This window comes from Gymnodraco acuticeps, unplaced genomic scaffold, assembly GCF_902827175.1.
Source record: "Gymnodraco acuticeps unplaced genomic scaffold, fGymAcu1.1, whole genome shotgun sequence".
NCBI classification, from domain to species: Eukaryota; Metazoa; Chordata; class Actinopteri; order Perciformes; family Bathydraconidae; genus Gymnodraco; species Gymnodraco acuticeps.
Window position 1 is genome coordinate 339441 of NW_022990186.1, and position 18060 is coordinate 357500.

At 41.3% G+C, this 18060-nt stretch overlaps 1 pseudogene; it reads left to right on the top strand.

Moving 5' to 3' along the window:
* The window catches only part of LOC117547263, a 71344-nt pseudogene that overhangs the window by 13162 nt on the left and 40122 nt on the right, over positions 1-18060 (top strand).

Sequence of the window (18060 nt, forward strand, 5' to 3'; positions counted from 1 at the left end):
CTTCTTGCTGACCTGCAAAAATGAACGGATTAGATTCCAATTCCAATGTAACCTGTAGCATACTCTTACTGGTTATGGCGAATAAAACTTTCTATTATTCTAATGTCTAACCTGTCTCGAAGCGCGAGGCACGACTAGCTGGCTCGGCTGTAACGGGGCTGCTGGGCTGTCTGCCTGGACTCGGAGCTGACGGCCGGGGGGGGTTGCTAGCGGTCTATCTGCAGTAACGTTAGAGTCTACGTCTACCTTTGCTGCCTGCCGGAACAATGACGTTATTTTAGGTAGTTTTGCCCTCTCCTGTTCGGCTTTCGCTCTCATTTTGCTTTTCTGAGCACCGCTTGGGTAGTGGCGCTTCATTTTTCATGTTTACCGGCAACGCAACTAATGAACGTTATTTATATGAGCAATGCTTCCCGCTTTGTTTTGAACGCTGCCCAGCCTGCCAATGAACATTAGTTATCAGCCGGCTAGCCCTATCGCAGGTGAGCAAATAATTATAATGATACACTGTTGTACTACTACAGGCAGCGTACACATGACGTAGCAACATAGCAGGGAGGGGGGGGGCCCCCAGCGCTACTTTGCAACTTTAGTCACAATGACTTATTCTGAAATCAAAAACATTTGCCACTTAGTGCACCATTACCCTGTGCCATTTTATTTGTGTCAAAACAATGGATGGAAATAATTGGCACCTCCCATTGGTTGCATTAGATTGTTAGTGCACTTTTAAGGTCTTTTTAAGTATATTTATACTCACAAAATAATTAATTTAACGTGAGTGATTGATTAGATGTAGATTGATAAACACAGAGTTTAACATTTTTAAATAATATGATGAGAAGAAGGCAGATCATTGACTGAGGAAAACAAGCTTCTACAGATGACTAAGAGTCTAGAAATAGACGAGAGAGTGCAGCGCTAGAAGAAAGTGATATGGATAGTGGACTAGTAAACATGGAGGTTTGCGTGGTAGTTAACATTCCAACTACTGTAACTAGAGAAGTTCCCCATACAGATTATAGTTGGAGTTGCACCAAAATACAACTACATGGTGCACAACATTTTCACTACAGCAGATTACTGTGAATGTAGGCTGGAATATTCCAGTTATTATATTGAAAATGTTTTCCTTCGGTAAACGTAGAATTACTATAATGTTCCTGCTTGCTGCGTGGGATCTGCGAGATAGCAAGACATCGCGAATGGACGCGTGAAGGGGGGGTGCTGAGGGGGCTGCAGCACCCCCATCTGCGAGGCTCCACTAGCGCCCGCACCCCCCCCCCCCACACCCCCAAACGCGGCGCACCTACAGTGTAAGCCCGCCACAGTTTCACCGCTGCGAGGTATGGTCACGTCACTGTGACCAGGAAGAAAACAATGGAAAAAGAGAAATCTCCATCGAGGCGTTCTGGGGCAGCATAGACAGGTCTTCTCCGTAGAGTTTTACTCGCTACATGGTGCACTTCGAGGGGTTGTGACTCTGCAGACCGTTTACATGCAGACAAACCTTCATAACACACAAGGGGATGGGTAAGAACCGGAAAAGCATGACATGGGACCTTTAAGTAAAGTACAAGGACCCAGAATCTTAAAAGGTCTATATTTAAAGGTCACCTATTATTCAAAATCCACTTCTTCATGTCTTTTCTACATAAACACGTGTCCCCTCTGTGTTAAGAGACTCCTAACAGGAACAAAGACCCCTCTCTTTTTGTCCTGATCCATCTACTGTATATAAAAACAGCTGATCAGATTTGGTCACTTTATGATGTCACAATGTTTTTCTGGGTTGTGCAACCAAGGTAACAACCGCCCACCTTATCACTTGGATCTCCTCCTAGAGCACCATTGTGTTATTGTTAACCAATCACTTCTCAGAGGGGCGTGGCCAGCAGCTGCTCATTAGCATTTAAAGCTACAAACACCAAGAATCAACACTTTTGGAATAGGGTATAATACGGGACCTTTAGTTACAGTATTTGAGAACATGTACTTCAATACATCACACCACTGGAAATATGTCTCCTCACTGTCAGTTTATGTGTTCTATTCCAGAAAGGAAACACAGCACTGCACATCTCCTCTCTAGCTGGGCAGGTTGAAGTAGTGAAGATCCTGGTCAAACGAGAAGCTGACATCAATTCACAGTCTCAGGTGAGTTCACTGCTCTTAAAGATGCTAAATAAACATCATATGTTCATGTTCTGTAGGTTGTTGTTAACCTCTTGTTTTTGCCTGTGCTGTAGAATGGATTCACTCCTCTGTACATGGCCGCCCAGGAGAACCACATGGATGTGGTGCGATACCTGCTGGAGAATGGAGGCAACCAGAGCACCGCTACCGAGGTGAGAGGAGTGTGAAAAAAACACTATTTGACAATCTTACATTTCATTGCAATCCCTCCTGGAGATGTAGCCATTTCACTCTGAACATGTGTTGCTAGTATAGCACTAGAGGAAAACGTATGGGAGCAGTGAGTCATTAGGACACATCATCAGGGAATTGTGATGACAAATGACAACATTTAATGGCACCGAGTGGAAAGTGGAAATTACCATTATTATCAGGGGATCACTGCAAGTCATTAGAATTCATCCTATGCAGACCATAACTGTCTGTACAAAATGTCATGGCAATCCATCCCTTATTTGTGGAGACATTTAAGTCCTGACCAAAGTGGTTGACTTGGAAGGTCATAGTGGACCATTGACGTTCCTAGAGCTTTGCTTCCAGCATGATCTCTATTTATCTGCCATAAGGGAAACTTCCTGTTTCAGGTGTTGTATAGAGACCCCACCATATAGTGTAGAGCAGCCCCTCCCTGTCCTGGTAGGCTTTCAGCTCTGACCATATGAAGGAAGTGCTATAGTAATAAGTATTTTGTTGACCATAGCTATCGGAAAACAAAAAAATAAAAGTATATGGCAATAATATCTGACCGAAATAAAGTATTTTCTGGTAAGTGAGAGCAGAAGTGTTGAATATAATATAACTGAATTGTTGGAGCCAATGCTGTGGAAATGGACAGTATATATTATACTTTTAATTTTGAATGTTTATCTTTATTTTATTTGTATTTTATTCTATTTTTAAGAAATGTTGTAATTCTTGTACATTGACTGTTAAAATGCCACTGTGACAAAACAATTTCCCAACTTGGGATAAATAAAGTATATAGTGTGTTTATGTCTATCGCTGTTAGGCTCTACCTACGTTGAGCAAATCGCAAATCATGTGAATGCAGATTAAGTGTGTTGAATTTATTGAACTTAATCAAAGTTTTTTATCCAAGTCAGATGTTTAAAGATAACACTTTTGAGACTTTACTGAACAAATTAAGAGTTCTTGAAACAAGATATTTCTGATCCCTAACTTGTCCCCTCCTCCCAGGATGGCTTCACCCCCCTGGCCATCGCCCTGCAGCAGGGCCACAACCAGGTGGTCTCTGTCCTGCTGGAGAATGACACTAAAGGCAAGGTGCGCCTGCCTGCTCTGCACATCGCGGCCCGAAAGGACGACACCAAGTCAGCCGCGCTGCTGCTCCAGAACGACCACAACGCCGACGTCCAGTCCAAGGTACGCACAGGGACGCTCTGAGATCCTGGGGGTTGGCATGTGTGGACGTCAAGCTAATGTGGAGCTATTTGTTTGTGCCTATATCCATACTGTGGTTATGATGACTTTTATGAGGTTTATGAATTGTATAAGGCTGTAGCTGATTTAATTATTTAGGTATTTCGGGTTCAGAATGTAGAAGGTAGGCGAGTAGGTGGAAAGCTGGCAACATACAATTAAATTGAGGGTGATTTTACAGTGCAATAACGTTGAGATGGAGTTGTGGTAAGGACAGTTCTGCTGCTGATGATGCCGTTAGTGGCTTCAGTGATGAGGTTTCTACCCACAGTGACACTCTGTCCCCCCTAGAGATGATACTCCACCCACCTGCGGTCCTGACATTTCTATACACACATGTAAAGTGTGGGAGAAACAGTTCTGTGTATGGTAATGACAGATCTAAACACAGTGTTGTCTTTCCTATAGAAGGTTAAGCTGTGTTGGCCGTCAGTGATGACATATCTTTATGACTATGCTGTCCCCTGTTGTAATATTTTTCCATTGACACAGATATTTAAATGCTACGTTTCCACTAATGGTATGATGTCTCTGTCCCATGGATGACACTATTCTACCTACAGAGACTGTGTATTTGCAGTGTTTAACCAAGATGAAAGGAATTCCTATCGGAAGCTCTTATCGATAGTTGCTATGGCAGATGGGATGTCATTGCACTACAATATTTTAGACAGTTATTAACCCTCCTGGTTACCATTCATTTCCTATGGCGGTCATTTTTTAATCATAGGTGTTCAGGTCGGTCAGATTTGACCGGAAAACGACAGGTCGGTTAGAAGATTTCCCTTATCCAGATACAAAACCCTCATAACGCTCACAGCAGGTTTAAATAGGGTACTCTAAATGTATGATAACTCTAAGTGTAGAACAGAAGACCACTCAGTATTGGTGATGAAGCTGTTCGTGTGTGTGTGCTCCCATCTGTCTGTCTGTGCTCTTTCTTCCTCTCTCTCTCTCGTCAGTGTTTCTGTGCCTGCCACTAACCTGCCCTCTCCCTGTTTTTCCTTCCTCTCTTTAAACGCCACCTCTTAATCCCTCCCCCCATCACCCCCTCCTTCCTTGCTGCACCGGTGTCTAAGTGTAGCCCTGTCCCCTGCATGGAGTGTGCCACTGTCTGCAGGTTGTATGGTGCTGCATGCAACGTATGGGGGGGGGGGGGGGAGTTGTATTTAATATTGCTTTTTTGACCATTGGCAATAGATGGGATATATGATATGATTGGTGTAAATTCAAAGTTAACTGTTGATGTCAAACACTTAATTTGAACTGTACCACTGTAACGGGTTACCAGTGACGTGGCTAGAGGGACGATGATTAACTGCACCTCACAAATGTTTATTTTTTTTACTGAATGTTTTTTATTCAGTATATTCTGCATATTTAAAAAAGCACCAATTATGTTGTTATGTAACAAAACACTGTGGGGGCATCACAGGGTAATGCATGTATTTAGTATAATGCCTTTTGTGGTTTAACTGTGATGCAGTCCTGCTCAATATGACTCACAGTAGGGCCCAGAGGGGAGGGCTATAAACAGCGTTATGTACAGTCACGATCAACACATACACACACAAGAGACACACTGCTGTCTCACACTTATATTTACATACTGGGAAAAAGCACTTTAGTTATAGCCATCTGTAACCAAATCCATGGATTAAGATAAGATAAGATCAAACATTTCCCAAATTGGGATCAATAAAGTACATCTTATCTTATCTCATCATCTGACTGCTTGTGTTTCTCGGTCCAACTGCTCTGTATCACCGCCGATTGTTCCTGAGCTCTCAGGCACTGCTCAGTGCAGTCAAATGTTAGCATAAACCAAAGCATTGATATAAAGCAGATTATTTGCTCAAACTGAATAAATGAAACGCCTCCTAGCCTCGTCACCTGTCAGTGTCTGAGCACAGCTGCTGCAGAGGGTGATGTGTCCAACAAGTCTAACTGAGCTGTTTCCCTCCCTGCTTCCTCCTGCTTCAGATGATGGTCAATAGGACTACTGAGGTACACACGCTCCTCTGACTCTCCACACATTCACTGTTCTGTCCCATTCCATTGTTTTTCCTTACTTTCCCTCCATCCTTTATTTATTTCACAGCACTGCATGGTATCATATAATGATGAAGATTGTTTGTTTTGTTTTTAAAGTTGATCTAATAACTGGTCAACATGCATGGCTTACACAAAAGGCCGATCTACAGTGTTGTGCACACAGGCACTGCACAATTTGTTTATACCCTGTCTTCATGCACTTCATTTGTCACCAACTCAGGAAGCCAGTTTGTTTTTGCCAGTTTGTTTTTGTCATATCCATTTATATATATTTAAAAATACCTCTTATCATTATTACTAAGATGCAAGGTTTGTTGAATTATTTGAATGATTACGTTTATTTCCTGCAATGTTTTGATTTGATGAATTCTGTGTTGATACATTTGTGTGACAGCTGTGAATGTATATCGTCCACACTCTGTCTGAACTGTCAATCCTGTCCTGTTGCATGATGTATACAGATGCACTATGAAGTATGAACTGCTTGGGTTCAAACTGTTTTGGTTCAATTAGAGCATACAATGCTTATGTATGGAAGCCAAGTGCCGACAAAATAAAAATACATTTAAATTAACATTTCTATTTGTGTGCCCATAAGGAAATTGCCAATAATCAACATGTTTCAGTCTACTTCAAAGCATAACACTGCACAATGTATATTATAAATTGGCAGATCATGTGAAAAATACAGAGAATAAATAATGTTGAGTATTTTGTTGATTGTGTTGACACATTTTACAGATTCCATATTAGCAATTTCCGTAGCAATTTGGACATATTTCAAAACCAACTTCCAGTTTAGAGTGCACATGATCGGCCATTTTGAAAAATTAAGATTAATGTTTTTTCCTTCATTTTAATGTTCAATTAACAGTAAATATACATTTTTCAACATTTTTCTGACATCCCTAATGCTCACACAAATTGAAAGGATGACGTTATTTTATTTGAATAATGCCAGTCCCAGTCTACTATGAAACCTCCTGATTTAAAAAAGGACTTGGCATTGAATAGCATGTTGCATCCACGCTACCTTCATTTGCACCATTGAAGCTTTTGAATGTGTACAGTTTGAAACCATCACGTTAGCCACTGTGTTCTTCACACTTTTGTAAACAACTTTTTCACATTAAATCGGACCACACTTACAGAATGGAAAGGTAAGGCAAGAATCTCACAACTACTCCAACCTGCTCTGCAATCTCTAACTTTCCTCATGATATATTCCTCATTTCTAATTCTTACACTTCTATGAACTACAGTTCACATAGTGCACTTTGGTGTTACTCAGAAATATGCCCTTCATGTTATGTGCAACTTTATGAGTTTACTATCATTTGGTGTTGTTAGGTTAGTGTTGTCTGTCCATCTTCATGTCAATCTGGATGACTCTGTGTATACTGTCATTTATTTGTTCTGTTTCAGTTCTCTTTTCATTTCAAAACCTTTTTGTAAAGCCTATGAAAGGCCTTTCTTCTCTTTTGTTTTTGTGGTTGATAACCTGCATGGAAGTGATGTTTCTGAGTGTGTTTTGGGGGTTGTGTGTATGGGTACTAGATATTAGGAATTATTTTCAAAATAATTGATTTATTCCTGTAACTTTCTTTAGATTTTCTTTGTTTCAGTTTTGTTTTTGTTCACCTGTGATGCTTGATGCAACTGCTGCATGCTGGGAAGACTAAAGTTCAAGGACTTAACTAAATTGAGGCTAATTCAAACTCTTGTCCTCCTATATGTGTGTCTGTCTCTTTCCTGTCTGTCTTCCAGAGTGGATTCACCCCCCTGCATATCGCTGCCCACTATGGCAACGTGAATGTGGCCACACTGCTTCTGAACCGAGGGGCAGCCGTGGACTTCACGGCAAGGGTAGGAGTTTATAAAAAAGCACTGTTATTTTGGTGTGATAAGTACAGTGGCCGACAGGTGCAAACACTGTCCTAAACACTTCCATTGGGAGAAACGCACACATACAAAGGAAGAAACCAATTGACAACAAATGTTTTACTAAAAGCTCTGCATTAACCAAAGCTCTGCATTAACCAACTATCACTGTTGTTCGAAACTTACCTAACATGTTTTATTGGCTTATTTTAACAATTTGTCAATATGATTCCTTCAGCTGTTATAGCAGATCTGCTGTAAGCTAGCTAGCTAACCTAGTCATTTCAGACTGACACACACTTACAGTTATGAAACAGACTAACTCTGCAACAGAGACAGTTGTCCAGCTTTATAATCCTGAACGTCACCAAGCGCTCCGGTCCCAGAGTGTGCGTCACTTTTTAGTGTCCCCTGGTCTCCGTTTTGTTTTGAGCTTCTTGCAGTGTTTTTTGTTTTGCAGCGTCTTGAGTTATTAGCGGTTTGTTTATGTAGCGCTTTTAGTAAACCCTGTGCATGACTTGTCAAGTTGGTGAAGATGTTTCTTCTCATAAATGTGCTTGGGAACATTTGTTTTTCAATATTGTAATTGTTTCTGAAGCTGCAGCGTGTATCTACTGATGGAAATGTCTCGGGCCGTTGTAACGCGTTTGGCCACCATAGATAAGTGCTTTAGAAGAAACTATAATTCTACCGGTACTCTAAATGACATAGTATTGTTGGCAACTTATTCACTTAGTTATTACTACTGACAGTTTACATGACCAAAGCAATATGTGCTTGTCACACCTCACCTCCTCCCACAGAACCCCTGCTATGTTTATAGCATACACAGTTATATTTCAGTCCTTTCTGATGATTCTATTGTCACTTTAATATTACCCAGAAAAGACAGATGTCCTATTTTTAGTCATGCAAGCAGCAGTGTGGATAAAAATAGCTTTTTTTCTCACCCTGCACTTTCTTAAGACTCATGGGAATGCTTGTGTGGCTGAAAAGGAGGTTGCCAAACATTTTAAAGCCTATGTTATTAAAAGGTTTAGGACAAACCCTCATCCTCTTTCAGTCTAAGGAACACCATCCTTCAGTCTGATGGTAGGTCAAACAGCATTTTAAGGAAAAAGCAGTGTGTCAGACTAATTTAAGAGTCATCAATATTGGTTATGTTTTTAACCTTCATTTAACCAAGTAAAAACAAACTGAATCTTTTTCAAAAGGCAGAAACGTTGCACTTCAGGAACATGGCAATTTCCTCCATACAATATAAAGAGTTAATGCACTTATCTACAGAAGAAGTTCATCTGACATAATCAGTGTATAACACAGGAACACTTCAAGACAAGACACCGTTATTATGCATTCTTAAATTTAAGTTTGAAACTTTAACTTTTTCTCCTGTAGAATGGGATTATTCCTCTACATGTGGCGTCCAAGCGGGGCAACACTAACATGGTGGGGCTGCTACTGGACCGTGGCTCTCAGATTGATTCTAAAACAAGGGTGAGTATCACGAGAAGCCAAACTATTGTAATCTTATTTTTCTGTTTATTGTAGATGGACTATCCTGATAAAAAAGGGAACTTATTTGAAGGCCGACTAATTCTTTGTCGAATCTTTCTGCTCTACATCCACAGGAGTATAAAAATAACCAGCTCTCATTATTTTTTCTCCATAAGAACAGATGTTAATATGAGCTTTAAGCTGTTTTTAGTTCAGCTCAGTGGATTAAATGCAGTATCACAGTGGCCATCCTAAACCGCTGCTTGTTGTTATTGTTGTTGTGTGTTAGCTAGCACAACAGGCATGTAATTAGTATGATTCTAGCCAATACAAACAACATCTGGCCTGGGCGAGTCTCTGGCTACACCTGCCTGTCGGACGCTTTACCTCGACTGACATAACAAACTTTTTTAGAAAAGGAATTCTGCATGTTGAAAAGGACATCAGTAAAGAGTTGTTCTTTAAGTTTTAGCCAAATCAGTTTCAGTGTGTATTAAATGTCTAATACTATAGTCTGGTGTTGATGTGTCCTGTAGGACGGTCTGACCCCCCTTCACTGTGCGGCCCGGAGTGGACATGAGATGGCTGTGGAGCTGCTGCTGGAGAAAGGAGCCCCCATGCTGGCCCGGACCAAGGTGTGTCTCATGTCCCTGCACCTGTTTACAGCTTAAAGGACACGGCACGTTGCTTAGTAATTTTTTTAAACTGAGTCCTATAACATGATTAACATATTATAAGTAGTGAATCGCCGCCTTAAAGTAAAACATATTATCATAAGGTTACATTATACAAAACGATTCAGTACACATTGTTTAAAGACTATCAGAATGTGGATTTAGGTCAACACCTAAAATAAAATTCTAATTTCACTGGAACAGATGAGACATTTGATAGCAATCCCTCTAATATATATGTTCAATAAAAAATGTTGTGTGTGTGTTTATGTATTTATTTGAGATTAAAGGTGTAACTATAATTATTTTTTTAGTATTAGCATGTTGCTAGCTAACGAAAAACAACGTATATGTAAGGCAACTTAGAAGATTGTCTAAACTAGCACACACTTTCTCTGCCTCCAGTCTATGTAAGTTAGGCTAAACATAAGCAATATCAATCTCTGTATTTTATCAATGATTTCAGATGTTGGGCAAAATTGCATTATAGGCGTAAAATACTTAATTTCATCGCATAAATGAAAAAAAAAGGTTTAAAATATTCATGAATCCAATTCTAACATCACGGAGATGACTGGAGATTTGCTTATGCTAACCTGTTAGCTAGCAGTTGCCCTATTTACACACCAGGCAGACACAGAGCAACTTTCGTGTTTGTGTCTTCCTGACAAATGTAAGTGAAGTGTTCACTCTTCTCCAGCTCTGTTTTGATTTCCACCTTATCCTAAGAAAAACATGTCAGGCTCTTGAGCTGCTAATGCTACATTTTCCACTTTCCACACCTATTTGCTAACTAGGTACACTTACACTCTTAAACTGTTCATGAGAAGACTCTTAAAGCAATCATGGCTGCATGTTCCCCCGACAAATAAGTAGTGTTTTATTAGCAGAACACAGCCTCAATTCTTCTTTGGAAAAAGTCCCCTGCCACTCTGTATCTCCATCAAACCAAATGACCTCTCTTTCACATTTAGAACGGGCTGTCTCCTCTTCACATGGCGGCACAAGGCGACCATGTGGAATGTGTCAAACACCTTCTGCAGCACAAGGCTCCTGTTGATGATGTCACGTTGGACTACCTGACAGCGCTGCATGTGGCCGCTCACTGCGGTCACTACAAAGTCACCAAGCTGCTGCTGGACAAGAGGGCCAACCCCAACGCCAGGGCCCTGGTAGGGAACAAGGAAACTAACGAAAGATACAAAGCAGAAGGACGATTTAGTCAACATTGAACTATTGTCTAAGTTTATCCTTAACTGTGCGTGTTTATGCCGCTCAACAGAACGGCTTCACTCCGCTGCACATAGCCTGTAAGAAGAACCGAGTGAAGGTGATGGAACTGCTGGTCAAATATGGAGCCTCTATTCAGGCCATTACAGAGGTAGGTCTCACGTTTTACAGAAACTGAATTCAGTGTCAGGGTCTGGTTTAGGTATTTATTTTGTATTCATAGTCATTCCAGAGAGGAGCCCTGAATGGAAGTAGATACAGGAGGTTAATGATAGTTTAGGTTTAGTTCTGTAATTGTTGACAATATTTCATATTAATATAAGGAACAACACTATCAGAATAAGTATGACATCTATTTTAAAGTGTATGTGGAAGCTTTTGCTGGAGTAGTGGGTTATCATAAACATAATCCAGCAAATAATGTGCACAGAGGAACCAACTGATGCTGTCCTGTACCTGAACTGTCCTGTACCTGAACTGTCCTGTACCTGAACTGTCCTGAACCTGAACTGTCCTGAACCTGAACTGTCCTGAACCTGAACTGTTCTGTACCTGAACTGTCCTGAACCTGAACTGTCCTGTACCTGAACTGTCCTGAACCTGAACTGTCCTGAACCTGAACTGTCCTGAACCTGAACTGTCCTGAACCTGAACTGTTCTGTACCTGAACTGTCCTGAACCTGAACTGTTCTGTACCTGAACTGTCCCTTACCTGAACTGTCCTGTACCTGAACTGTCCCTTACCTGAACTGTCCTGTACCTGAACTGTCCTGTACCTGAACTGTCCTGAACCTGAACTTTCCTGAACCTGAACTGTCCTGTACCTGAACTGTCCTGAACCTGAACTGTCCTGAACCTGAACTGTCCTGTATCTGAACTGTACTGTACCTGAACTGTCCTGTACCTGAACTGTCCCTTACCTGAACTGTCCTGTACCTGAACTGTCCTGAACCTGAACTTTCCTGAACCTGAACTGTCCTGTACCTGAACTGTCCTGAACCTGAACTGTCCTGAACCTGAACTGTCCTGTACCTGAACTGTCCTGAACCTGAACTGTCCTGTACCTGAACTGTCCTGAACCTGAACTGTCCTGTACCTGAACTGTCCTGAACCTGAACTGTCCTGTACCTGAACTGTCCTGAACCTGAACTGTCCTGTACCTGAACTGTCCTGAACCTGAACTGTCCTGAACCTGAACTGTCCTGAACCTGAACTGTCCTGAACCTGAACTGTCCTGAACCTGAACTGTCCTGAACCTGAACTGTCCTGTACCTGAACTGTCCTGTACCTGAACTGTCCTGAACCTGAACTGTCCTGAACCTGAACTGTCCTGAACCTGAACTGTCCTGTACCTGAACTGTCCTGTACCTGAACTGTCCTGAACCTGAACTGTCCTGAACCTGAACTGACCAATGACTTGCCAATCAACATAATGTTGTCAGGTCATTGCTTTGGTTGAAGCTTGCAGTCAGCTCTTTATGTATAGGCTTTTAAATATTGTTTCATAGCTGAATTGCTGTCTATGCTCTAAGGAGAGTATCTGGTCAGACATTGCCATTATGTAGCTCTTTATAAAAAGTTTGATGATCTCTCCTTGAGTAATACAAAATGTACATTTAAAACTTTTGTTCCTCTTTGTCCTCCCTTCCTGTGTCCAGTCTGGTTTGACTCCGATCCACGTGGCAGCCTTCATGGGTCACCTGAACATCGTCCTGCTGCTGCTGCAGAACGGAGCCTCGCCCGACGTCAGCAACATTGTGAGTGACGGGAAACAAGCCAATCACAGGGAGGGATAGTCTTTGAAATGAGTTATTTTTGACTGATAATCTGAATATTTTACTGTGACGACTACTGCAGTGACAGTTAAATATGTTGGTGTTGACTCTGCTGACCCATATCTTCCTGTGTGCACAGCGAGGGGAAACAGCGTTACACATGGCAGCCAGGGCGGGTCAGGTGGAGGTGGTCCGGTGTCTGCTGAGGAACGGAGCTATGGTGGACGCCAGGGCACGGGTGAGACTGCAGACATCTACAGTAACACACAAAGGAACACGTTACCACCATGCAAAATAAGATGACATTATTTTTGTATTCCTTTGTCAGGAGGACCAGACTCCGCTCCACATTGCCTCTCGTTTGGGGAAAACAGAGATTGTTCAGCTGCTGCTGCAACACATGGCTCATCCTGATGCTGCCACAACCAACGGCTACACCCCCCTCCACATCTCCTCCAGGGAGGGGCAGGTGGAGACAGCCTCTGTGCTGCTGGAGGCTGGAGCTTCACACTCACTGGCCACCAAGGTGGGTTTGGAAGAGATGTTTTATCTTTAATGTAAATTCTCGCACACAAGGCATTCAGGAATTCGTTCTCTCCGCTAGGCGTAATCCTGTGGGGAAATCGTGCTTTGGGTCATGTGTGTGTATGTGGGTGTCTGTTTGTTTATCCACAGCAAACCTCCAGTACTACTGAATCCATCAGCCTAATAGTTTTTGTGCTCATGTACAGTATGACTGATGTGATTGCAGTGGTTCACAATTATTGGGGGCAAAAGGTTTTATTTTATTGACTTTTTGATACTGTATTGGCTGTAAAAGAGCCCTGAGGGACGATTGACCAGGTATTCCTTTTTTAGTTTGGAAAAAAGGAATACCTGGTCAAATATCAATCTACAAATTGAGATTTCAGGTCTCAATCTTTGTAGATTGAGACCTGAAAAGATCTCAATCTACAAAGTGCTCTTTTTGAGGTATTTTGTTAATGACTTCAGAGATAAAGACAGTCATGCCTCCCACATATGTGGAATACACTTATTATGAGAACTACATAGCAATCCAGCTGAGGTCAGAGCATTGTTAGCCTAGCTTAGCATAAAGACTGCTTACAGGGGGAAACAGCTTAGTTTTGTCTGAAGTAAAAAAATAGACAACATCATCATTAAAAAGCACACAATGTGGATATTTATTTTCAGGATTTATGATATTAAGCATATTTTGATGATTTTTTGGATAAAATCATGAATCGCATAAATTAGGCTGGGGGAAACATTACATAATATGTACATACAGTATTGTCTTATGCCTATTTGCCACAACAATATATGTGATTGATACAAACAAACAATTTATTCAGCCCCAAAATATTTTTAATTAATATATGTAATGCTTAATATTCCATAAAAGATACATAAAGAGCAATACAGTAAGTGCCAGATGTACAGAGGAAGGATCACATAAATAGGTTACAGTGATGTATGAGCAGGTCCCTGTTTGACCCACTTTTTATGAAATATTGATAAAGCTGTAAATCTGCTGCTTCCCTCTGAATTGTGCATGAAGCCTGAACGCAGTCAAGTGATTTATCTTCATCACTCTGTAGGTGTGTTACCAGACCAGGCTGGATCCCACTCAGAACTAGTCTGGATGAGTCCACCATTTAGAGTGAGACAAAACGCTTTTTGATGAAGTATATCAATCAGGGTGTAGTGGTTGAAGCCATTGATGTCTGTCTCCTTGGTTTCTCTCGGGGACAAAGGGTGTGGCTGTCGCTATGTCAACAAAATTGTAAGAACATGTTTTTATGCAAGGGAAACATCTCCATTAACTCTCTGTCCAGCCCAGCATGGTAATATTAGGTCTTATCCTTGATTTGCTTCGACCACTGTTTTATTTCCCCCCGACTACTAATAAACCCTGTCCCCTCTCCTCCATCCCTCTTCGCTCTATTTCTTCGTCCGTTTTAGTCCAATCACCCATTACATCAGATATAATCCGGGTTTGACAAACAAAGGATTTTTCCCTCCATGGGCAGGGCCGTAAACACTGGTCATGTGCTTTCTCTCAGCTTCACAGTTCATCTGGATTTAAAAATAGCCAAAGTGCTCCCTCTGCTGGTTTTCCTATGAATGTTCAAGGTTCAAGGTTCAGGTTCTTTATTTGTCAAACGAACATAGCTACAGAGTAGTTATGCCGATGAGAATCTTGTGTCACAGGCTTCTCCAACAGAGCAACACAAAACACAGATAAACAGAACAAATATAGTGCAAGTAAATAGTAAATAGTAATACAAAAAGAAAAATAGATTTAAAAAAGTGAAATAGTGAAATAGTGCAATAAGAGTCTATATGCAAGTTATTGAAATAGGATATAGGTAAATAGATAAATCATTTTTAAGTAGCAGCCAGATGAATATTAGGGATGTTGCTTCAACAGTTCAGGTGTTTAACAGTCTTATGGCCTGTGGGATGAAACTGTCCCTGAGTCTGGTGGTTTTAGTCCTGATGCTGCGGTAACGCCTGCCAGACGGCAGCAGACAGAACAGTTTGTGGCTGGGGTGATGGGGGTCTTTTATAATCCGGAGAGATTTCTTCCTGAGGCGCTGGGAGTAAAGGTCCTCCATGGATGGCAGCTCCATCCTGGTGATGTGCTGTGCAGTTTTCACCACCCTCTGTAAAGCCTTACGATTGCTAAAATCTCAGGTGCCGAATGGTCCCACAGAATGGTAAATAGTAGTTAATATATTAGAAAGTGTAAACATAATAAAATAATGAAACTGTATTTGTTGGGCCTCATCAATTATTCTTATAGCATAGTTATATGGCTGAGTTTGGTCTATATAAGAAAAGGAATGCATGTGTCTTACAGTATTCAACTAAGACACATATTGTATGTAGCGGCCTTACTTGGAATGGTGTTACATTAGGAAAACCTGTGTAGAGATATTCTGTCTCTAAACACATGTATTCTCCTCTGACTGCCTCTCCACAGAAAGGGTTCACTCCCCTGCACGTGGCCTCCAAGTACGGAAGCCTAGATGTGGCCAAACTTCTGCTGCAGCGCTGCGCTCCGCCCGATTCTGCTGGGAAGGTGTGCATCCACAATAAAAACCTTCTTGATATGACTTTATAATCTATGAGCTGAGAAATAATGTCTACTTTTCCTGCATACACATATTAAAACATTTAAATCCATGTTTCTGTATTGAGGTTAAATTGACTCCAAGAGCACCGGAAAGACTAGTTAGAATAATGCTTCCTTTATTTGGATTCACTTTTATTCATTCCAGAAAACATAAAACCAATCACAGAAGCCTTTTAAACATCAGGATTTCTTTTGAATAAGTTCATAATAAGAAGCCACTCAGTAACCCTTGCAGCATTTACTGTCTTATAACTCAAATGAATGTACCCCTGCAGTCTTATCCCCTTTAACTCTCCATATGAATGTGTGTGTGTGTGTGTGTGTGTGTGTGTGTGTGTGTGTGTGTGTGTGTGTGTGTGTGTGTGTGTGTGTGTGTGTGTGTGTGTGTGTGTGTGTGTGTGTGTGTGTGTGTGTGTGTGTGTGTGTGTGGAGTTAATGGCCTAATGCTGCACTAACTGCTGCGCTCACCACCCTCTCACAGAACGGCCTCACTCCGCTCCATGTCGCAGCACATTACGATAACCAGACGGTGGCGCTCCTGCTATTGGACAAAGGAGCGTCCCCTCACACCATGGCCAAGGTGAGAGTCCACAGTAAAGAGCTGGAGACACTCTGCAGGAGACATTAAGGCTGAGTGGAGAGTTCGTAATCAACGAGACAGTTTTGCCAAAGGGTAACAATTATTTTAGGACGGGCCTCCAACTCACACCCTTGTCTCGCTCAGTTCTGATCATGCAGCCATCAGGAAGAGGTCATATTGAAGCTTGGCGACCTAACAGTAGACTTTGGTCAATCTTTTTATTTGTTTGCTTCTTATTGGAAGAAAAATCCTGTCAAAAGTCCCATCCTCTATTTTCATCTTTCAATTCTACCCAGTCCTATAACAGCTATATTTTCTCTTTCTTGAATTTAGGGTTCAAAACCAAATCATACTTCTATATACATAAAAGCAGCCAAATGAATATTAGGGATGTTGTTTCAACATCCCTAATATTGTTAGGGATGTTGTTTCAACAGTTCAGTATAGTATTTATAATATAATTGATTATGTTATGGATATTATTCAAATTTTATTTTTACCTCTGTAAATCATCTTTGAGCATCTTATAAAGCGCTTGATAAATAAAATGCATTATTATTATTATATATAGTATATATATTGATTTATTGATTTATTTTCCAAAATCAAGGATTACTTCGTCAAACCACTAGTTTTCATTACGCTTGACTAAAACAGGAAAAACAGTACATTTGTTGAGGAAAATGTTGATGTGTATTTTGGATCGAGTTAAAATGATAGTAGAAGAAGAGGAACCTTTATTAATCCTCCTAGAGGGAAACTCCGTTTTCCAGTACGTGTGTTTATGCTGAAGAAAATACTTTGATCTTATTAGGCCTTTAAAAAACATTTGGAGTTTATTTGACTATTTAACGACACTATTGGCTAACCTAAAAGGAGGTTAGTCCCTAAAGAGCTTTTTGGCATTTGAGGTTTTCTGTGAACAACACAACATCAAATAGTCTCATTTCCTCAGTGACACTCGTATCTCCCCCCCTCTCCCTGAATCAGAACGGATACACTCCTCTCCACATCGCCGCTAAGAAGAACCAGATGGAGATCGCCACGGTGCTGCTGCAGTACGGAGCGGACACCAACATCCTGACCAAGCAGGGGGTCACCCCGCTGCACCTGGCCTCTCAGGAGGGCCACGCCCAAATGGCTGCCCTGCTCATCAGCAAGGGGGGGCAGGGCAACGTGCAGACTAAGGTACTGACAACAATAAGTCATTTCTAAAAATAATCCTTAACATAAAACAACATTGCAAGTAATGAAATCTTAACCGAACCTGAAGTGTTCATTAGCTTATTTTAAGAGGAAGAACAGCAGAGTGCTGTGGATGTGCCCGTCTGAGTATATGAACTGTTCCGTGTGTTCCTCCTGCAGAGCGGCCTGACGGCCCTCCATCTGGCCGCCCAGGAGGACAGAGTGTCTGTTGCAGAGATCCTGGCCAGAAACGGAGCCAACCTCGACCAGCAGACCAAAGTAGGAACATTCATTTGCATTTTCTGCATTTATAACTCAGCCATCTCCCATTCTGCTCAAACGATCAACAGTATTCTTACCAAGTCTCTCCAGAAATGTATTTTTTTTAAATTATTCTTAATAGGG